The sequence below is a fragment of the Lepisosteus oculatus genome, chromosome 14 (assembly GCF_040954835.1).
Source record: "Lepisosteus oculatus isolate fLepOcu1 chromosome 14, fLepOcu1.hap2, whole genome shotgun sequence".
In the NCBI taxonomy this organism is placed as follows: Eukaryota; Metazoa; Chordata; class Actinopteri; order Semionotiformes; family Lepisosteidae; genus Lepisosteus; species Lepisosteus oculatus.
In genome coordinates this window covers 9261557-9285830 of record NC_090709.1, presented here as the reverse complement: position 1 = coordinate 9285830, position 24274 = coordinate 9261557, and the positions used below count along the sequence as shown (strand labels likewise).

Here is a 24274-nt window from a genome sequence, read left to right as displayed (position 1 = left end):
TCTCTCTTGTAGTAAAGCAGACCTTGCAGTGTGAGCATTTACTCTAGTAAATTAGGTCATGTATCATGTTAAATCACTTCTTCAAAACAAAACATTCCTGGTGCACGTTTTCTCCATGAAAAAAATACATTTTTCCCTTACATGATTTCTCTTTTTTTTTCCATCAGAGTACAGAAAGAAGAAAAAAGGGAAAAGCAGTGTCGCAAAAAAACTCCATCGCCCTTGGGAGATGTCAAGCGTTGGATATGAAAAGTGCCCAATAAAAGCAATTTCTTTTCATTTATCTTAGCGTCAGGGCTGCTATTGTGTGTAGAGGAGGCAACTTGCTCAGCCAGCAGACTCACCGCTTACTGAATACAGGTATGTTTTGAGTGTCATGCTGATCGTCTTATAAATGCAAAAGAAACTTTTAAAGCTGATAAAGTTTTCCATTGTAATTTGCATGTAGCTACAACGTCCCTGGAAGAGAGATTTTATCAGTTGCACGTAATCAGTATTTTTTACTTTTTGTTTAGTACTGGAAATATATTTTTTTAAATTTTTCTAAAGAAGATCTCAAGAAGTATTGCCAGGACCTACCTTTAGCATTCAATAGCGATATTAATGGAGTAGAAATGTAAGGTAAATTGGTGATCTGAGCCAAAATAGTCCTTACACGCCTCCTGGAACAGTGTTCATATTCATAGCAAGTTATATTCTTTTTCAACCCCAAACGTTGCTATTGCATTAAGCTTTGTGTGACCATTAGAGGTTTCGGTAGCTTCTGGAGAGCGCACTTTTCCAAACTGAAACCTATAAGAACATTATTCAAGACACACCATGTCCCAGAATCATTCATCGAGACTAGGATTAATATCAATGGAAAGTACTTAAAAATAAAAGATTTAACTGAAATATTAAAAGAGTAGGAAAGCATTTAAAGTAGAAAAAAATCAGTTCAGATGATATTTAATTTTTTGAGAAATGGGCACATACATCAGCTCAGTGAGCAGTGCGAGGTGCTCTTCTGGAGATGATGTTAAATTAGTTAAAATCATGTGATAGTTAAAAAAGCTTAATACTTAGTTAAACAGCCAGCACAAATGGTTGTGTTTGTGATTATGTCACTTCTCTACTACAGCAGCATCGGTAAAAGACCCTCTGAAAGCAGTAAGGCTCTGCACAACTGAATTCGTTGCTATTTGGAGAAATCCACAAACTCGTGTTTTTCATGTGCTTTAAAAGACAGCCATACTCACCGACAAAATAAAGACACTGCTGCTGATTTTTTCCGAAGCACAGTTGACCTTTCTGAGCCAATTGATGAAGCTCACCCAATGAATACTATAGCAGAAGGTGGAGGAAAGTGCAACTTTGTAACTATCACAACCACAGGAACAACTGCAAGAAGTAGAATCAATTTCCCATTGAATGGTGGTGTTGTCTGAGGTACGCGATGTGAACATGTGCAGAGAATCCCACAATCTCTTCAAAACTTGGACAAAGTATTTCTGATGGAGCGCTGTGCGCAAAGATTGAATAAGCTTTGCTCCTGCCGATGATTCTGCGTGAAAAAGCACAGCATTCAAGTTTCACAGACAAATGCACCATGCCTACTGTAGCGGCGAGGCTTATTAATAAGAAAGAATTAAGTGTTCTGAGCCTTCCCAAATGAGGCCCCATTTCTCTGTTCATCTCTGTGGTGCAGCCACAGAGAAACTATTCATGCAGGCTGATTTAAGGTTCCTGATAAGGACAGCTCCCAAAGGGGGATGCACTTAGCTAAGCCTGGCTATCATGATCAATGGTCATCCATTGGTGCCTATCTGTCTAGGGAGTGCCAGTTGGACATCTGGACTGCATTCCTAAGTGTCAGGAGTAAGTGACTCATATCTCACCTTGATCAACCAATCAGGGGCTGGTAGGGCCGAGTAACCCACGTGGGACTCTGATGCCCATGGAACTTTCAGCCAATCAACGAGCTGAAGTTCCTCCAGGTAAAAACAGGCAACACAGAGAGCCTGAGAGATTCAGTAAGATTCAGGGAGATTCAGTAAGATTCTGGAGAGGATTCTGTGGACTGTTCTAAAGGGAATTCAAAGGAGAATTCCAGGGCAGGACGGCCCAGGAGCAGAAGGCTCCCAAGGGCAGGACATTCTCGCAGCGTGCCTCCTGACCATCCTGAGACTCAGCTCGGACAACCACAGAACGGCCAGTGTGTCGGAGTGCCAGAACTTTCCTTTGTTCTAAGAATCTAGAGTGGAGGTTGCCAGAGAGTAACCAGCAGCAGGCCTCGTGAACAGGTCGGAACTGTGCACAGTCATCTTTTCTCCTGTGCACAAACTTTGCTAGTTAAAGCCAACAGTGAGCATCAGCAGTGCACCGTCACAAGCCGCACAGCACAGCCTGGCACCGAGCCAGAGAGCGCGGATTGGACAGCAACAGCCTGCAACTGTTTGTTTGTGCCCGCAGGAGATCTGAATCCCCAGAAATTGGATGAGTATTCAACTTCACTGCATTACAGCTCGAGAATTCAATTGTTATCCAAACCAGTTGATATCAATTTAATTCCTAAGAGTTATGTACTTGTTTTGAGTATCTAATGTAGAAGTTGTAACCAAGTTCACTTTACGAAACGGTCTTAATGAATGATATACTGAACGTATGTCCTCTTGATATGTGTAACACTTTGTAACTGATTGAATATATATCTTTTGTATTCTGATAACCCTCTCGATAAGATCTGTTAGGTTTACATGCATATTCTATGTATTAATAAATGTATCCTCGTGTATTAGCACCTGTGTGTGTGCGTTGTTTGAGTTATGTCGCATGGTTGGACTCTAAAGCCATCAAAAGAATCAACTTTGTGATTTACTGCTACAATAAATAATTGTCTCAGTAAATGCCCAAACCCTACAGAACTGGTGCCTTCAGAGAGCCACTACAGTTACATATTTGGCGTCCCTGAACGGCCGGTTTTTCTTACACTACAGAACCAATTTTAAAAACAATTGCGGCACACTACGATTCACACTGACTCAAAAGTGATCACGGCAGATGTTGTTCCCTGCATAATGCTGAAGGGACCAAAGAGCATTGCTGTTGGGAACACAAAATAAAGGACTTCTTAAGAGTCCACAGTTGAAAATGAACCAGCAGCCACAAGAAAGAAATTAGCACTGGACTGTGATCACATTACTCCTGTCCTGGACTCCTTGCACTGGCTTCCTGTCAACTTCAAAATCCTCATGCTCACCTATAAGGCTCTCCATGGCTTGACACCACAGTACCTGTCTGGGTTATCGCCCTACTCCCCACCTCACAACCTTCGCTCTTCTAATTCTGGTCTCCTATCTGTCCCCCAGTCCATCTACACTCTATGGGTGACAGGGCCTTCTCCTGTTTTGTACCAAAGCTCTGGATCTTTATTCCCAAGGATATCAGAGAGTCACCTTCTCTAAACTCCTTCAAATCCAGATTCAAAACCCTCTTCTTTAGAAGAGCCTTTAATGAACTATTCTTCACCCCTCTGTTCCTACTGTATTTAATACCACCATCTATTGTCTCCTCTAACTGTGTATTCTCATCCTGCTTATCTTGTGTATTTTTTAACTTTATTGGTTTCATTCTGTAAAGCACTTTGAAAAGCCACCTTTAAAGGCACTATATAATGTATAGATTATTATTATTAATAATAATAATAATGCACAGCGCATTTAACACTGAGCACATGCGGTCCTTCTTTGCAAAGGATTGCAAAGGCTGGGAATTAGCCTTTCACTCGTGTTGTTGAAGACCGTATCCTGGCTTTGTTGCAGGAAATGTCTGGATGCCATCACCGGATCAAGGAGAGGATCAGGGTTTTGGGAAGTCTTTTTGATGCCTGACACTGTGTGTTTCCTGGTTGTAACGGGTGTCATTCTGGACCTAAACAACAGAGAACACCGTTGAAATAGCTGAACTGCCTAGCGGACACTTTGTCGCCTTCTTCTGACCTGTATTTAATGCGATTCTCTGAAAACTTGGCACGTTATATCTGTGCTACCTTTATGGAGGGCACACTCATAAGAATCATAGATTCGATCACAAGCATCTAAAAATGAGCCTGAGAAAATGACATCACGCTATGAGGCTGAATGGCACAAATTCTCCTGTTACTTCTGCAGCAAATGTGAGTTTTTTGCTTCTTAACACTGAGATAGTTGGAGATATTTGGCAGCAGTGGGATTCCAACTCACACCCCCAAAGAGACTAGAGCTTTAATCTAGCTCTAAATTAAAAACTAGGTGACTTGTAATGGCTGGTAGGAGAGGAAAGGTATAAATGCTTCTTTTTTGGACAAAGTCTTTATCTTTTTTTTCACCAGTTGTTTTGATCAAATTATTGTAACGCAGTGCCATATTAAGGTATAATATGTACATGAACGTCATGTCTGAGTCGATGATGGCAGCTGAGTATCACTGGAGGACAGTTCATCATGAGTGGGTAAGCCTGCATAATGAGGGAGAAGAGATCGGCCTCTCTGATGCAGTGTCCAGTGACACTAACCTTCTGTCCTACTGTTCTCTGCTAATGTAGATGGTGAATGTTTATTTAGGTGAATGTAAGGTTTCATTCTTGTAAAATATTTCCGAGCACTTTTTTTGTTGCTGAAAATTAATCCTGTGCATTTGAATGAATTCCGATATTGTCACCTAATTCCATACATTGTTTCATCAAACTAGAACATTTAGAGGAGGTCAATTGCATTTATGAATTGCATAGTGATAGTATTTCTTTCCATTTAAATACTTCAGTCAAAAATGTAGAGAAGGTGCTCCTGTTTTCACCATTATAAGAACTGTGATGCACCAGTAATATTTACTCTCATAAAAGTATTGTAATTGTATTGTTCTGTTCTGTAACAATCTTGAGTGACACAAACCTTCTGTTTTACTGCACTACACTTCTCCAGAGGCCAGTTCAGCACACAAGGATCCTCAGTCAAACAAACACTGCAATTGCTTGATAAACGCTATTTCTCATCCTTTCTCTTAGTGTCGGTGCTACTATTGTATGCAAAGGAGGCGACTTGACAATAAAGAGAGTCTTCTTGAAGGTGTGTGTCGGCAAGCTCTCCACTGGCAATTGACTGGGCTTGTGAAGAAATCAATCTCATTCAACAACCATACAAATTGCACAGCTTAAGGCACATGAAGCGAAATCTGTGAGCTGATTGACACAAAACAATGTCACTTCACATTATCTGCAAAGTTGTTTTGCTTGTCTGACCACCTCTTCCTACTTTACAGTGAGCACATATATTTCAGTTTCTTTCTCCCATGTGGAGATGTATCCACTGCCAAAACTGCTGTCTGATTATTTAAATTATCTGTAAAACTGTTACATGACTTCATCTAATTGTAAATTTATAAGACGGTCTGTGAGACATTTGTGAGAGTAGCGGAATCCCAGGGCTGGTATGGAATCACACACAGGCGGGTCTTCTCTGTGATCTGAGTCCCACTGCTCAGAGCTACAGACTGGTCAAATGGTCACTATTGTAGACACGACCATCGGACCATAGGCTACAAATAATCAATATACCGATCATAGTGACACTACTGGTGTTTATTACATAAATACTGTATATAAATAATAAGATAATTCCACACTCATAAAACATTTATAAACATTTTGGGAGGCTGACATACAGTAAAGAAAGTAATACTGAAGGGCTGGAAGTCCTGGAAAGCGTTAATAGATCCTTCTTGCTTTCGACCTGGAACAGAGCCCACAACTGCCAGATCAGTGATCCCTGAGCCCAGTTCACAGAGAGGAGAACCAGGAGCTCTTCTATGTCTCTAAGAGGGCTGGGAGGAAAGATAAAAGGGGGAAATGTGACATGAGTCCAGGCTGTTCTGTCTGATATTGTTCATGTAGCAGCACTGATTGTCTGAATATCTTCTGGTTCTGGATTGTGAGGATAGAGAGCAGTACGGAGTTGAGATCCTGTCTGAGTGTGAGTCTGAGCTGTGAATCTGACTGAGAAGAGAATAATGATTTTTTATTCTGCCTGAGAATTTTCCTGAGAATTTTTTTCTTTTCCAAGTGGTGTTACATCCCCTTCAGATACTCTACACAGACTGCCAGAGAGAAGAGGATAGAGAGATGGACAGATAAGAGCACACACAGCAAGAGACACCGACGTCTTGATTTACTTTGAAGCAAGTGTTAATTTCTTTTCTGGAACAAGTTGTTTCTGAACTTCAAGAAATTCATACAACTTCTGAAAGATAAAATACAAATCTTGCTTCTCAGGACAGAAGAAATGCTTCTAAAAAATGCCAGTGATTTTTTTCTCCTTTTAACGAAAAGTGGAGAAAAACAACAGCAGTGCAACTCCGTCGGCTTGATTTAGCTTAATACAAGTATTCACTTCCTTTTCTGTAGATTACAGCCTGCGAAAGATGAAATGAACTTCTTGGTTACTCTTGGTCAGTGCAGAAGAAATACTGCCAGCTGGCAGGAAAATGACAGTATTTTATTTTCTTTAACTACAAACATGTGAGTTGTGAAAAGCAACGGGAATGTGTCCCTGTGCAGCTGTTAAACAAAGGGCTGGTGGGTCAAACGTACTCAGGGACGTGCTTCAGATTGTGATGATGTAAACAAAATCTCCGCTAAAAATTGAAGGGATTTCTTCGCAAACCCTCTTGAATGTGGCAGGAAATCTTCGTGTTTTACTCGTGTGCAACTACAACAAGTAAACAAATAAGTACCTAAGTCAATGTCCAAGAAAACCATCTTCACGTGTGGAATTTTTCTTTAACTGGCTGTTGGGAGAATTCATTTATACACCCGTTGTATCCTTAGCAAAAATATTTTAAAATTAGAACACAGATTTGTTGGAGAACTTGACAATCCTTGACAATCATTATTAAATGAGCATTATACAAATGTGCGTTGATATTTTTAATATGTACCTTAATTGTAATATATATATACATAATTGCTTTGATATGGATGTTCATTTGAAGGAATTGAGGAAACTATGAAGGATCGCAGAACAACCAAAGATACATTTGGGCATCTGCTATTGGTAAAGATGAAAGAGTACCTTAAATGTGAAGCTTTCATACACACGAGAGAAAAAAACAGTTTTAATGCACTTCATTGTCTGATGGTATGCTTATCAATCGTGCATAAAGTGTACATAGCGGAGGATAGTTTCGATCCATCGACCTCTGGGTTATGGGCCCAGCACGCTTCCGCTGCACCACTCTGCTGACAGCTGTTATAATGTGATTCAACACAACTGCTCTATCTTTGCTTTCTAAAAGTGCGCCCGAGATGAAAAGTCTTAACGGTAAACGCAGACGTCACTTTGAGCACTTGGTCTTTTATAGCACAAATCATCACCCGCTGCTCTACATGGGCGTGTCTTCAATATCGTTGAGAACCAAACCTTCTGCTTTCCGAGGCAACTGATTCTTTCGTCGTTAATTCCCAAATCTTCAATGAGAATCAGTGAAACGAAAATCAAACACATGTACACACTCGCGTCCTAACCTGAAAGGAAAATCTACACCCACTTTATAATACTGAAAATGATTCAGGAAGTACAGCAAAGTTCTAAAACCAGCGAATGCATCTGCATACAGTACATAAAATGTCAATTTTTCAAAAGTAAAATCTTCAGCTTTGAAAGATTACCATCCATATATTTTCGTTTTTCTCTTTTTTTACATAACACGCTTTCGAGAAACAAACTGTCTTTTAATTAAGGTTTCATTAGAAAATGTGTATCTTGGTTTGCCAAGTTAAAATCGGCACATCCCAGTGGGCAAAAGATGTAGAATATACGACTATTAAACGCATACCAGACGTGTAACTATGCTCCGTAACTGGTCTAGAATGAAATTGATTATATGTTTATTATACATAAATGGTTGTAGTTCTATTATACGGATAAATTTAGAAGACTACTATACATATATAGTTAAAGGTCTATTATACATCAAAGAAAGATTTTTATAGGTGTAGAAACTAGTAAATAAAGCCAATGATTTATTTTAGAAATTTATTCTTAAAATATACAACTATTCACACCTGAAAAATATGTAGTTCAAATTATACATTATATGCAATATTGTAATCAACAAATGTCTAACCATCATAAAAAACACAACTAGTAAACTTCAGTTACAAATTCTAGTAACATGGCAATATATATATAGTAATGACAAACACAAACTAATTACATGAACACGCTAATATTTAACTCAAAACCACATTTCGAAACTTCTTTATTTCCACGAAAATATTATTAATGTAGCACAAACGCTACTTTCTAATAAAGACAGAAAGAAACTATTTGTTTTGTGTCTCATGGTGATCCTCCTCTCGATACTAATGAAATGTTTAATATGATCCCTCGAGAAAAAAAAAAGAGTCAATTTCCGCCTGGAATGATTGATGCCCCATCAAACATTTTGTAATATCCCTGGAAGTTTATAGAGTAGAATCCTGGTTCGTGGCTTAAATTCAAGGTAAACAAGACTAAGGAAACGAGTTGGAAACTTGATGTCGAAGTGGGATTTAAATCACCCGGAACATTTCACTCCATTGGGCAGTATGTGCCAGAGAGCCTACCGCCATCCCTTCGATAGTTCAGTTGGTCGAGCGGAGGAGTGTAGGGGAATTAGCAGGACGTCCTTAGGTCGCTGGTTCGATTCGAGCTCGAAGGAAGGTGCTTTTTGTGTACTTTAATCAAAGAGTTAAAAAAGCGAATCTGTTTCATTCAGACATTTATCAAAAGTTCAATAAACGACGAAGTAGAGGTTCCTGTTCCGAATTCAGCCCACGTCTGATTGTCTTGTTTTGGCCAAGATCCGATCTTTGAATTAACGGACTACTCTGTCTGCTTTGTAATTCAAAAATACATACAAATGTCAAGTTTTTTGTAGATATAAAGGTGTTCTCTGTTTTCAAAGGATAGGTACTTAATTGGCATAATTATTTGGTATTGATTTTGTATCGTTGTATTATGAAGTTTGTGCTTTCTGTGTTTTTATCGTATTGTGAACTTATTTTTTAAACAAATGCTTACAAAGGCAAACACGGCACACATCTGTTTATACCAGTGGTGAATTGTACATTTGTACAAGCTACTGTGCACTTCTGGGAGTATAAAAGGTTCGATATAAAGTGGCAAAAATATAAAAGGGGAATATACCCCAGACTGCGTATAAGCTCTCGTTGTGACTGTTGTTTTATTTTTAGATAAAAATGGCGTACTGTGCACGAAATGTTGCAGAAACACAATTTGATATTTTAATAATTATTATTTTAATAATTTGATCAAATTGAGGCCCAGGATCCAAATCTTCAGTTCTGATTTTTTTAAGTGATATCTTTCCTTCCTGTCGTGGAAGTCACACGATGTGAGCAATTGTTTTTTTTTTACGTTGCGATCCAAAGATCCTCAGGCGCACTGTAACCAAACCAGGATGGATTCTGCTCGGAGCCGGACTGAGCTCATTCTCACTCCCTGTGCTAAAAACAGAATTAGCTCTTCCCCGAACATCGTCTACAGCTGCTGGATGGTGCTCTGCGTCTTACTGCTCCGGCAATTACTTTGACGAAAGACAGATCACTTGTGCGCTTTTAACCTTCTCGCAGCTACAGCTATAGCCCTGAAAAAAGCATTTATCAGTTTTTACATTAATCTATTTTGAATCAAAGTTTGATATTTTTTTATTTTTTATTGCATTTTACATTACAATAATAATAATAATAATTATTATTATTATTATTATTGCGCACACTTATATAGCGCTGTTCTGGATACTTCACTCAATGCGCTTTACAGGTAATGGGGACTCCCCTCCACCACCACCATTCTCCTGAATGATCACGGAGAGTCAGGACCTCGGTTTTACGTCTCAGCCGAAGGACGGCACCTGTTTACAGTTTAGTGTCCCCTTCATTGTACTGGGGTATTAGGACCCGCATGGACCGCAGGGTGTGCGTCAAGCGACAGAAACCAGACGTGTGTCGGGCTCGGCTGCGAGCAGGACAATGACATCACAGGGACAAAGTAGAGGAAATCAAAAGGGTTCTATAAAAGACCTGTGTAAGCTGTTGGTTTGCAGTCTGGACTCTAAATCCTCCGATCCGATTTTAAATCTCTCTAATACCTGAGCTGCGGCTTCTTCCGAGTATTTATTCGTATACTTATTATGTGTAAGTGTATAGATGAAACCTTTCATATATTGTTCAGTTTAAATCAAAATGCTTTACTAATACAAGAGAGAAGTATAGTATGAAGGATGTGACAAATCTATGATTTCTTGGAACAAAACGGTTTTTATTTGCATTCGAAATGAAGCGGAATTTTAGCGGGACACACAAACCCTTTGTCCTTTTTAGAGTTTTTAGAGTGAACAGACATAAATGTAGAAAACGTGTTTTTTAGCACTACAATAGCAGGGTCAGTGGCATAATGAATAACGCGTCAGGCCTCGCGTCAGAAAATTATAAGTTGGACTGCCGTCTGGCTTGTTGCGTTTATACCACTTACGTTGTTTTATATAAATGAACTCCACCTGAAAGCTATAGAAAACACTTTGGGTAAGTTGTCTGCAGCCTCATGCGAATTTCGACAACTTACCCAAAACACTGTACTGTCTGGAGATCAGCTCCAGCTCTGAACTCAATTGCAATGAAAAACCATGCGTAACAAAACTGGAGAACAGCTGAACTTGTGTTCAGTTCGGTGATGAGGGATCAGAACTGTCCTTGTTGTAATTAGCACGAACTGCACAGGCTCTGAATCAGACCATGTCAATTAGTCTGATCAATGTAGGACACGTTAATGTAGAATTATTAAAAGGTTTATTAGTTAGTTAGTTCAGGTTTACCCACCTGAACTAATGTAGAATTATTACTTGGTCTGTCTCTTGTTTGTATATAAATGAATGTCTCTGACAACTTAATGTTAGTTTTACGATGTAGGTCAGGCGTTGACATATGCACGAGTATACTAAATGTCTCACTCCTGATTCAACTCATGTTCTATAGGAGATTGGCGATTCCTCCTGTTTCTCATACAACCATATCAGAACAGAAGCCCGTTTCACCCAGCTCTGATTCAAGATCGACTTGCATCTTTATCCCTTTTTTGTTCGTGATCATTATTTTCTTTAGTTATGATCAATATTGAACTTTTTCTAAATGAAATGACAATAATCAAACATGCAGGCAGATTTTTGAAAAGTATTCGGAATTGACAGGGTGCCCCTTTGGAACAATCGTCAGAAATTGTGAGAAAATGAAAGTTATGTAAGCTCTCACACAAAGCATTGAAGATTGGAATCTGAGTGTAAAAAAGTTACCCGTCTCCCAATGATAGGCAGGGATACACACCATGACTCGAATAGACTCAGCGAACTTTAACACCTATGATATTACGAGTGCTTTGCACGTGTCGAATTTCAAGAAGGAACTACTACAACAGTTGTGGACATAATTCAATACCACCGGCAAAGTCCAATGCCGGCAACATCTGAGAAAATAATGTTCACTCATGGAATTTGGTCTTTGAATGGCTGGCGGGAAAATTCATTTATACTTCTGTTGCACCCTCAGCTGAAACATGTTAAAATAACAACGCAGATTTGTTGCAGAACCTGACAAGAATTATTGGGTTAGCACTGTATGTATTCTTGTATATTTACTTTAATTTTAATATAAATGTAAACATGCATGCTGTATAAGCTATTGTAATTTTAAAATATGTTAGCTGAGGATGCGAAGGGGGCTATTATACCTTGTGAAACACGCAAGGAACTGTAAAAAAGGCTGTTATTTGAATAAAATTGGCGATCACAAGAAAACCACAATTTATGTGGTATTATCATCAATATCCTTCAAAATCTACGTTCAAATGAAGGATTTGAAGAAACTATGAAAAAAGCAACAGTAATAGCAGAGGATTTTGATTTTTGCTCTTCAAGTCAGCAGATCACCATAGAGTTGCACCCCTACAAACAGCACAAAGGATGAATCCCACCACCTTCATTATTGCTGTGTTTGTGCCAGTGAAAGTAGCGTTTGTGTTATTGAAAGCATCTCGGAAGATGAAGGTGCAGTCACTTCCACATGTCATGATATCATTAGATCTGACGACAAGAGCTGAAGCCCCCCCTAGTCCAAGACAGCAATGTGAAGATGGGTATGGAGGAAGGTAGCGTGGCTGAGTGGTCTAAGGTACTGGATTTAGGCTCCAGTCTCTCTGGGGGTGTGGGTTTGAATCCCACTGCTGCCAAATATTAATGTTTTAAGACCTGCAATACAATCAGTAAAAGCGCTTTTTGTTAGGCTGCGGGAGGTGTTTAGAGATAGACTTTCTAAAAGACAGGCTTAACATCAAGGCAGAAAAAATATTTTGTTTTCTCAACAGAAATTCTCTTTGGCACGTTCAGCTTTATGTAGGGAACAACGTCTGCCAAGATCACTTTTGAGGCAGTGCACATGATAGTGTACCGGCAAGTACATTTAATATTGGCTGTGGTGGTGAGCTGCTTTTGTCTGTGAAACTTTTAATTCTTCACGCCGAATCGTTGGCAGGGGTAAAGCTTATTAAATCTTTGAACATAGCGCTCCATCAGAAATACTTTGTTCGTGATCAAAAGAGATCAGAGGATTAACTTCATGGATTCACATAGCATACCTTACAGGAAAGATTTAAAAGGGGAATTGATTGTGCTTCCTGATGTTGTTCCTGTCGTTTCTTTGGATCCAAAGGTGAATGTTCTTTGACGTTCTGCTAGAGTATCCACTGGGTGGGCTTTATCAATCAGCTCGGAGAGGTCATCAGTGCTCTGTCTCTGGAAAATAATCAGCACTGTCGTTTTTCCCTGTGCTGTCTTTTAAAACATATAAGATCACGAGTTTACAGATTTCTCCAAATAACAACTATACATTTTAACCCAGCGGTTAGCATTCCTTCAATCCAATAGTTTTACTCCGGGTAAAAAGCAGCGAAATATATAGAGAGATTATATTCAAATATTTCAACGTTCTTATTGGATTACCTGTATGGAGATATCGCTCAGAATTCCTAATATGATTTTGAGTTCAGTTTTGCTTTACTACTTTCAGAGTCTTTTATTGACCTTGCTGAAGCAGAGAAGTGACATAATCACAAATGCGACTTACCTGTGCTGCTGTTTTTGGTTAATAATGATTATTGCAAGGAAAAAAAAACAGCTCCTTGCATTAAGAGCAAGAGCAACCAACACGCTCGCTTGTTGAGTAGGGTTTTTTTTCCGTGGTGCTCTTCCTCAGATGTAAAGTTATTTGGCGAGCAAGGACCTCTGAGAAGAAGCCTGAATCCATCAAGAACTCAGAAATTCTAATATCGCACTACTGTCAAAAAGGAAGAAGAGATCTGCTTCTTCCTTTTTGAGTGTTTTGGTGTTTAAGAGCACGCTTCCTACCTCGAATGTTAGTTTCAGGAGATGTGCTACCAGATAAATGATTATCTTGAAAAGGTTTGGGGATGCACTGGCCGGGATTAAAACCCGGCTCAATTATTTGGAAGTCACCTGTACTACCAACACACTTCTAAGAAGCACCCGCACATTTTCGCAATCCTCTCTCTCACCTACAAAGATATGAAGACACAGACGACCAATGAAAACTAATTTGATTCACTCAAGGCTTCACTCTTCTGTTGTGATGTTGTTTTAATTAGTGTTAGCTGTGATGAGGTATTGTTTCTGTCTCTTAAAGTTTAAGAGTCTGCTCCTTTCTTCCTGGTATAGAAAAAAACATGTTCCATCTTTGTTTACAAACACCACTGTAAATTATTTGTCCATCTCTAAAGCCTGTGTGTATTGACAAGGCAATTCAAAAGCACATATTAAATAAGAACACGATCCTTCTTGTTACCATTCCCGTGGTTGGAGTGTTGTTTCGCCCTTTAACGTTCTTCTACAATATTTACAGACAGGGCTTTATCACTGGAGTTGTGTGCATCGGTCCATGAACATCAACTGTACTGCTGTTTTTCTATGCATAATTTAATCGCAAGCACTTAAAAGATGCAAAAAGATTTCAAAGAAAACATAATTGAAAGACAGTCGAGTAAGGAGGTAGAAAAACGCTCTCCCCCGTTGAAGAATCAACCACCGTCGCCCATGTGACTGGATATAAAAATAAATTATTCATTTCAATTATTCATGAAGGGTGGATTGTGGTCAGTGAACATATGCACATCTTTAAGTCAGTTCCACCATCTGTGCCATAGGGGATGTAGTTCAGTGGTAGAGTGCATGCTTTTCATGTATGAAGTTCCGAGTTCAATCCCTGGCATCACCAGATGTCTTACATTATTGTGCTCACATCGCAATCTTCTGTTGAGTGAGAACTCTTTGCTCGTGTTCATAGAGAGACAGGTTTACACAATTAAACTCAGTCACACACGAAGTGCTACAGTGTTGCTCTGCTGTTTTAAATGTACCTCCAAAGCATTTTGTTCTGTTAACTACCAAATGATTTGAACTAATTTTACATCATATTCAGGAAATCCAGAGAAGGTCATCAGACTTTTAGTGGCTGTTGAAGAAAACACCTGTTGAATCTCACCAGGGATTTCTTGAGAGATCATTCAGCAAGCGAGTTAACAGGGGTTAACGTAGAGAGTGGCGGAGGTGGGATGTCAGGGCTTGACGTCACTGCTTTATGCAAAGAATGGAGGGGTGGTCGTCAGGGCTATATGACTGTGCTTCACGCAGAGAGTGGTGGGGGTGTGATGTCAGGGCCATACGACAGTGCTTTACACAGAGAGTGGCGGAGGTGGGATGTCAGGGCCTGACAACACAGCTTAACGCAGAGAGTGGATGGGTGGGTGTCAGGGCCATATGACACTTCTTTACGTAGAGAATGGCGGGGGTGGGATGTCAGGGCTTGACGACACTGCTTTATTCAAAGAGTGGAGGGGTGGGTGTCAGGGCTATATGACAGTGCTTTCCGCAGAGAGTGGTGGGGGTGGGATGTCAGGGCCATATGACACTGCTTTACGCAGAGAGTGGCGGAGGTGGGATGTCAGGGCCTGACAACACAGCTTAACGCAGAGAGTGGAGGGGTGGGCGTCAGGGCCATACGACACTTCTTTACGCAGAGAGTGGTGGGGGTGGGATGTCATGGTTATACGACAGTGCTTTCCATTGAGAGTGGTGGGGGTGGGATGTTATGGCCATAAGACACTGCTTTATGCAGAGAGTTGAGGGATTGATGTCAGGGCCATACGACAGTGCTCCACTCTGGCCTCTGCTTGAATTTGTACTCCTCCTCTCTCCCTACCTCTACCTCTATGATATTTGCACTTTCTGGAGAGGCGATTTTCTCCACTTCAGTAGCCCGATTGCGTGGAGAGGGCTGTAGAATGTGGCACCGCCTTTCCTGCTCCGTCCATGACAGGCGTGCTGGTCTCTGGAGAGAGAGCACGGTCCATCAGCGCACACCAATAAAGGCACTGGAAGCAGCTGAAACGCATTGGCGAAGCTCAGCACTGGGCCGCTGGGCACATCTTACCACCGTTTCCGTAGTGTAGTGGTTATCATGTTCGCCTCGCATGCGAAAGGCCCTCGGTTTGAAACTGGGCGGAAACAGACTGGCTTCTTTTGTCGCATACAAATGGGTTGTACAACTTTTAACTAGCAAATGGAAGAGGGCTGAAGTAAGAGACAAGATGTAAATAGGGTTAACTTAAGTCAGTTCTGCCTGAAAATTAGACTTCTAAGCAACAGGGGTTTATGGCAGGAAAGGGGGTTAACTGATAAGGATTCCAGATGCGAGGGGGCATAATCTTAAACTGACCATTTGGCCAGGGTCTCTTAACTGGCCAAATACCACGACCCCCCCTTACCATAACACCGAATGACGTCTGAAGCAGCAAGGAAGGACTATATAACCTAAAAGTTTGTACCGGCACATCGAACAATACTTCGGTTTTGTTGTTTCTTGTGTCCGTCATGGCAGTGAACAGGTCCTGGTTACAGGATCTCTAAAAAAGGAAATAAAGACTGAAATCAGATCCGACCCGCCATGCTGCCACGTTGACGGTGCACTGCCCAGTGAAAGTGGCAGCCTGTCCCTGGACTGTGGGAAACTGGAGCACCTGGAGGAAACCCCCACAGACCAGGGAGAGAACATGCAAACTCCACACAGACAGCACCCACACCCCAGGTCCAGCACTGTGAAGCATGCCCGACGATGCGGAAGGGCTTTTACAAATGAGTGTGTAACTCACACTGGTGCCCAGGATGGCCTGCTACCGGAACGCAACCTAATTTTCTTAATGCAGTTTGTTCGAAGCGGTTTGCAGGAGCTGGAGGTGAGGACTGAGCTGGGGTCCAGTGTGCGAGAGTGACTACTGATGTCGTGTGTGTGTGTGTGTGTGTGTGTGTGTGTGTGTGTGTGTGTGTGTGTCTGGATCATTGTGAGCGCCGTCAGGTTTGTGTATTTGTTTAAACAAGAGGACGTGTCTGACTCTGTGTGAGGGTGCAGCTCTAACTGTGCGCGCGCGGGCGTGTCTATCTCTCTACAATGCATGAGGGGCTAAATCTGCCTCTGAGAAACTGACTTTTCAGAAGAAAAATCTATGAAAAGGCACGGCCTGGCCCTCTTCTCTTGCTCCCGACGTATAACACACTGGGGGATGAAGCTGGTGTCTTCAGCTGTAACCCTAGCTATTTATGCAAACAGCTCTTTTATGAAAAGCAGCTCTAGGCCTAGACAAGAGGAACAGATAAAACAAATCTTAGATTTATGGCTTATTCAAAGCAGACTGAGCGCTGCTATACTGTATGTAGGAGCCAGAGATGAAGAATGAGCTATTTAAGGAAATCAGGAGTGTGAGAGAGGGAGTGTGTGTTTTTCCTCCCAATAGAGAAGGCTTGGGTTCTTTCTGCTTTTCTGCACAGGCTGCCAACGTAAGTACGTGTTGGGTTCTTGGTTTGAATGCTCGAGTTGTCAGGCTGGCGTTTTTTGTTCCTATTGGAGCCCATAATTGTGAACAAGGCGCTTGAGGACGTCTCTGTGCGGGTGTGCATTTGTAATGACGTGTGTGCGCATCTCTGTAGTGGATGTTTCAGTAAAAAAACGCATTTAAAACATTCAACCTTTTCATGTTCCTAATATTCTTTCATTCTTCACAATAATAACTAAGGTTGCTGCTGGAAGAGGTGTTAGTGGGGCCAGCAGGGGGAACTCTCACCCTGTGGTCCATGTGGGTCCTAATGCCCCAGTATAGTGACGGGGACACTGGAAAAACTGTAAACAGGTGCCGTCCTTCAGATGAGACGTAAAACCGAGGTCCTGACTCTCTGTGGTCATTAAAAATCCCGGGGTGTTTCTCGAAAAGAGTAGGGGTTTTACCCCAGTGTCCTGGCCAAATTTCCCATTGACCCTTACCAATCATGGCCTCCTAATAACCCCCATTTATGAATTGGCTTCATTACTCTGCTCTCCTCCCCACTGATAGCTGGTGTGTGGGGAGCGTTCTGGTGCACTATGGCTGCCGTCCCATCATCCAGGTGGATGCTGCACATTGGTGGTGGTGGAGGGGAGTCCCCATGTCCTGCAAAGCGCTTTGAGTGGAGTGTCCAGAAAAGCACTATATAAGTGTAAGCAATTATTATTCATTATAATGTAATAAGTCCATTATTTCTCACCCCTCCATTGCAAGGCATACACAACACAAACACCAGGAACAATTATCTCAGAAGTGAATTGCAAATGTATTGAGTTGTGATGCAACTGTAACTTGAACCTAACATGACTGTGGCGTGCATTTTTGAAATTGCATTTTCACAGCTGAAATACAAAATGAAGCTGATCGCAGTCCAAACTCAAGGTATTGTTGTAAAACTAAATATTCAACATGTTTCTACCTGTCCCTTTTCAGCTCACTCAGAAGTCCACAGCCTGCAGCCTGGTGCCTCTCTGTCTCCCCCCTCCACACTGCTGGTCCAGTGGAGGTGCTGTTTGATCCTGCACGATCCGTCCAGAATCGTATAGTCTTACTGAGCAGCGCAGGGCTCCCTGGCCCCAGGTACGAACAGTGAGTGTCAGTGCAGAACAGCTCTCTGACACTCCGCTCCCTCACTCCAGCTGATCAGGGCAACTACACAGTGAGGGACCTTAATGGAAGCAGTATCAGCACTGTGATCGTCACTGTGGGTGGTGAGCAGGTCTACAGTAGGATCACTAGAGGGCTCTATATTCTTGACAGAGTGTGTTCTTATATCATCCTCTGTCCTGATTGTCTTTCAGCTCACAGAGACAATGTCACCCTGCAGCCTGAAGCCTCTCTGTCTGTCCCTCTGTTCACTGGAGAGCCAGTGGAGGTGCTGTTTGATCCTGCAGGAGGTGGAAACTGGACCTCAGTGTGTTCTGTCCAGAACAGCACAGCCAGCTGTGTCCCCCAGTACAGTTTTTTTTTATTTTTGATGATTAGCCATATGTTGATTACAATATTGTACATAATGTATAATTTGAACTCGATATTTTTCAGGAGTGAATGATTGTATATTTTCAGAATAAATTTCGAAACCTAATTATTGTCCCTCAATCTCTGTCTCTCTCTCGTCCTGCTGTCTGTCTGTCCCTCTCTGTCTCTCTCTCTTTCAGCCCCTTCTGTCAGTCTGTCTGTCCTTCTCTCTCCTTCCTCTCTCTCTCTCCTTCCGCTCTCTCTCTCGGTTTGTTTGTCCCTCAATCTCAATCTTTCTCTTTGCCTGCTGTCTTTCTGTGCCTTCATCTTTGTGTCTCTCTCTCCTTCCTTTCTGTCTGTCTCTCTGTCTGTCCTGCGTTGTCCCAGCTGGGCCTGTCTCCCCGGCTCTCTGCCTTCAGCTCTGTTCGCCGATGTCCCACCAGCCCGTCTCTCTCTCAGCCTGTCTCTTGACTTGCAGGAGGAAGAGGAGGTGGAGACAGCTCCTCCGGCAGGAGAGAGGAAGAAGGTCAGTGCTGGTCCCACCCTGCCTCCTGTCCTGTCTGTGGTGGAGTTTCGCCATCTTGTCTGTCTTGTCAGCCCTGTCTGTCAGTGTCTCTCTCCTCCTCCTCTCTGTGCTGTGGTGTCCAGTCAGTGTGTCTCTCTCCTCCTCCTCTTTGTCCTGTGGTGTCCAGGCAGTGTGTCTCTCTCCTCCTCCTCTTCTCTGTCCTATGGTGTACAGTGGGTCAGTATTAGTGGGCTACACCCAGGCTCACTCACTGCGAGTGTGATCTCAGCAGAGTCTCTGTACTCTTGGGACACTTGACTCACCTGTCTCTCTCTTTCTCTCCCTGTGCTGTCCCTCTCCTGCCCCCTCTCTCCCTCCTCGGACTCCAGCTGGAGGAGGTCCAATCACCACCTCCTGTGAGACAGAAGAAAAAGAAGGTGGGTAATGCTCTGATCCTTTCTTTACTCCTGTCCAGTGTCCAGTCAGTGTGTGTGTATGAACCCCTCTCTCTCTCAGTGCAGTGTTCATGTACTGGAGTGTCCAGTCAGTGTGTGTGTATGAACCCCTCTCTCTCTCAGTGCAGTGTTCATGTCCTGGAGTGTCCAGTCCGACTCTTAACGTGACTCTCCTGTCTCTGCTTCAGAAGTGCTGGTGCGTCTTTTTAAAGTCCCTGAGCTGCATGTCGGTGGAGACAGATGATAAGGACGAGCCGATGGAGGCGGCGGAGACCGTGTGTCAGGAGAGGAAGAGTGAGGGAGAGGAGGAGCAGGCTGCCGGGAAGGACAAGAAGAAGAAGAGGAGGTGCAGGTGAGCAGACAGGGGGACGCCGCCCGGTCGTGTCTGTGATTCAAGGAGGAGTCTCCTCTTGCTGTTTGATGTCATGGTGATGTCCGTGTCTGTGTCCCTCACACCTGCAATAACAATATTCTTTCCAGGTTCCTTTCCTGGTTCTGTGCCAGCTAAGATCGGAGTCGCCTTCCCCACCAAGGACTGGACTGGACTGGACTGGACTGGAGCTGAGGGACACCAGACTGGACTGGACTGGAGCCAAGGGACCCCAGACTGTGCTGGACCGAAGCTGAGGGACCCCAGACTGCACTGGACCGGAGCTGATAGACACCAGACTGGACTGGACTGGAGCTGAGGGACCCCAGACTGTGCTGGACCGAAGCTGAGGGACCCCAGTCTGTGCTGGACCGAAGCTGAGGGACCCCAGTCTTTGCTGGACTGAAGCTGAGGGACTCCAGACTGTGCTGGACCAAAGCTGAGGGGCCCCAGACTGGACTGGACTGGAGCTGAGGGGCCCCAGGCTGTGCTGGACCGAAGCTGAGGGACCCCAGACTGGACTGGACCAAAGCTAAGGGACCCCAGACTGTGCTGGACTGAAGCTGAGGGACCCCAGTCTGGACCGAAGCTGAGAGACCTCAGTCTGTGCTGGACCGAAGCTGAGGGACCCCAGTCTGGACTGCACTGGAGCTGAGGGACCCCAGTCTGGACCGAAGCTGAGGGACCCCAGACTGCATTGGACTGAAGCTGAGGGGCCCCAGACTGGACTGAAGCTGAGGGGCCCCAGACTGGTCTGGACTGAAGCTGAGGGGCCCCAGACTGGACTGATGACCTTTTTTTAAGCATCAATAAAATTAAAAAAAAAAAATCTGTTTAGCTTTTGGTTTTTTCCCTCTCCCCCCCCCCCAAGGTTCCTGCTGGGAGAGGTGTGAGTGGGGCCAGCAGGGGGCGCTCTCACCCTGCAGTCTGTGTGGGTCCTGATGCCCCAGTATAGTGACAGGGGACACTGGACTGTAAACGGGCGCCGTCCTTCGGATGAGACGTAAAACCGAGGTCCTGACTCTCTGTGCTCGTTAACAATCCCGGGGTGTTTCTGGAGAAGAGTAGGGGTGTTACCCCAGTGTCCTGGCCTGATTCCCCCCCTGGTCTTGACCCATCATGGCCTCCTTATCACCCCCCTCTCTGAACTGGCTCCATCTCTCTGCTCTCCTCCCCACTGAGAGCTGCTGTGTGCTGAGCGGACTGGAGCATCATCCAGGTAGGGGCTGCACACTGGGGGGGCTGGAGGGGATCCCCCTGACCTGGGAGGAGCTCTGAGTGGAGAGTCCAGACTTATTAATTATTATTATTATTCGTGCTGCACTGGTCTTCAGTCCTGGCAGTGAGAGGGGGACTCTGATCAGTACAGATACTTATGACTGTCTAATAATACACGATAGAAATGGAAAACAGGGTAGCGCTGTAGTCCCTTCGAAACGTTTTGAACTGCCAGAAGAAGTTTTCACAACCCGGACTCGTGAAGGTACAGATCTTCTCCCTTCGTCCGGAGTAAGGTGAGAGGTCACCCCCTCGGGGCGCAGTATCCCCGATGCACCCCCCCACCACCACCCAAAACGACACACACTTCTGTGACGATTGGGAGACCCCGGTTTGATCAGCCCCTGCGGTGTAGGAAACGACCCGCTGGAGAGAACACGCAGACTCCACACAGAAGGGTCACCTCAGCATTTATTCCAACAGCAAAACACCAGAGAGAAACGGGTCTCCGAAAGATGAGCGCACACCGGGAAAAACACTACGGGGTCATTACAAATGGGAATAGGAGTTCTTTTTTTCTTTTCCGGATGTCAGTTGTATCGTGTCCTGGTGATTTCTCCCATTTCGAACGGAGTTCAATGTCACGTTTCTACTTTATTAGAGAGAGGCACTGAACTTTGGGGAACGTGACATCCACCCAGTATTACTAGTAGGTTGATAAATATAAATGTTCTTTTTCCCCCCGTATGATACCTCGCGAAATATAACGATGGCCAACTCCTTAAGTCGAAATTTAAACCCTTCTCATGCTACAAGACAGTCCGTCAACATCGCCGCGGCCCGAAGCGCGACCTTCGGTATGACGTTGGCGGAAGGGGGTAGGGCAAGTACGTCACAGCCGGGGGAAGCCCCTATCACGTGAGAGGGGTGCGGCGGGCGACGAGCCCCCGGGGGCGAAGAGAAGTTGATTTGCGTGGGGTGTGGAAACACTACACGACCGGGCAAGCGAGCCGTTTTTTTTTTTGTTTTGTTTTTTCAGAACATCAGAACAACCGCAGAGATGACCATCGATCCACTCCGGACGTTTCCTTTTTTGTCCTTTTTGGCCTCCAAAATAAAAAAAAAACTGGGATCCATCGTGGCGTTGCCAAATTAAAACGTCAACCACTTTTCGGGCTTTCGTGCTGTCCATGATGAAACCGTCATGGTTGTGTAAGGATACGTTACGTCACAGACCGGCGGCGCTCGGACGTGAGGAGTGTCGTTACGTTTTTGAAACGGGCACGTCAGACAAGATCTCTGACAAGATCTCTGAAAAACCCAAACCTGTAAGATTCAATTTCAATTCAGTTTTTTTTATATAGCGCCTTTCACAACAAGAATGCCCCAAGGCCCCGAACAAAGGAGTTGTTCCACACCCCCGCCACCCTCTGTGTACAGTAGAGCCCCCTGTACTGACTGGAGGAGCTCACCCAGCTGTGTCTGGAGAGAAGCCGGGGTATCGGCTTCAACCACAGGGCTGGGCGGCTTGTTCCCCACCCCCACCCCCTTCTGTGTACAGAAGAGCCTCCTGTCCTGACTCCAGTAGGAAATGTCACCTGGAGGCAACACACCGGCTTCTTTTAACAGATCACCTCGGGAATCGGGAACAATGGAGCTGTGTGCGGCCGTCTGTACGGAGGGGTTCAGCGCGGGGGGGCTCCGGGTTCTGCATGTTCTCCCTGTGTTCTTCGGGTCCAAAGACAGGCATTTGGGCTAATTGGCTTCTGGGAAAACTGTCCCTGGTGTGTGTGTGTCCTATGATGGAGTGCTGTCCTGTCCAGGGTGTGTGAGTGTGTGTGTCTGTGTGTCCTGTGATGGACAGATGGTACCAAGCCTGGACACCCATGAGACACTGGCTTCCTCAGAAGACTCTCACGGAGGGCACACTGTCCCTAACCCGGGTCCAGAAGAAACTACAGTGATCTATAATTCCTGCGCCTCGGAAGGGTTTATGACGTCTATGTCCGGCGCCCGCGCCCGTGGACTGGCGGTTTGGCGTCGCGCTCCGCAGCTCGAGCTTCGGTGCGAGGCAGGGCGGGAGGGAGCCGATGTGGCCTCGGCGCCATCTTTGCTGGTGAGTCAATTGTGACCGTTGCGGTACAATAAACCATCAATAAACCTTTTCCCACCCCGTCCAGTATTTCTGTCGCGGCCCACGTCCCTTACAATCGACAAACTATAAAAAAAACAGTAGCCCTTCGCAACATTACACGCCATTTTTTTTATTTTAAACGTCCGCTAGATACGCAGGTGGCTCGATACCTGTCTCGATACCTGTCTTATCGCCCTACTCCCCACCTCGCAACCTCCGCTCTTCAAATTCTGCCCTCCTTACTGTCCCCCAAGCCCGTCTACATTGTATGGGCGACAGGGCCTTCTCCTGCTATGCCCCCAAGCTCTGGAACTCCTTGCCCAAGGATATTAGAGAGTCACCTTCTCTAAACTCCTTCAAATCCAGACTCAAAACCCTCCTTTTCAGAAAAGCCTTTACTTAACTGCTTCCATTCTTCACCCCTCTGCTCTTCTTAATACCATCTTCCACGGTCTCCTCTATTGTTATTGTTGTATTGTTGTAATTATAATTGTGTCCTGTCTTGTGAAATTTTCTTATTTATTGTTGTAGTCTTCTTATTTATTGTTATTGTCATCCTGTAAAGCGCTTTGAGAAGCCACCTTTAAAGGCGCTATATAAAATAAAGTTTATTATTATTATTATTATTATCCTCGCCGGCGTCTTTATACCGGCAAGTGAATTTTATTTGGGGTCCCTCAGAATTGTGACAGAAATGTCAGTGAACCACAATAAAAAACGAAACTTTTTTTTTAAAGGCGGTGAATGGATTTTTTGAGTAACCGTGTAGCGACTAACGTAAGGAAAAAAAGTTGTCTTTCCCTACGAAGACGTTTTGGTACAGGACTTTCTTTAAATATCAGTTGTGCATAGCGTTTTACAAAAAGTTGATGATGATCTTGGAGATAATTGCAAAGGAAAATTGAGATAACTACCAAAACATTACGTGTGAAACGACAGGACAGAACTTTGAACCCACAAAGAAACAAAGGTATGAAATATTGCCTCGTCATGGGGGGTTGATAATTGTAGTAAGTGTTCCTAATTTTCGTAAAGAAATGTATATTATGGGAGTCACACGTGAGATTTAGTGTATATACGTCTCATATTGTGCATATATACGGGGTTAAAAAGTGGAATGAGTATGATT

At 43.7% G+C, this 24274-nt stretch overlaps 2 non-coding genes across 2 annotated transcripts; both read left to right on the top strand.

Moving 5' to 3' along the window:
* Positions 1-12210: 12210 nt before the first annotated feature.
* On the top strand, positions 12211-12292 carry trnal-uag (transfer RNA leucine (anticodon UAG)). Its single transcript has one exon. It is a non-coding gene; the product is annotated as a tRNA-Leu (tRNA).
* A 3276-nt stretch (positions 12293-15568) lies between these two features.
* trnaa-cgc (transfer RNA alanine (anticodon CGC)) lies at positions 15569-15641 on the top strand. The gene has a single exon. It is a non-coding gene; the product is annotated as a tRNA-Ala (tRNA).
* The last annotated feature ends 8633 nt before the right edge of the window (positions 15642-24274 follow it).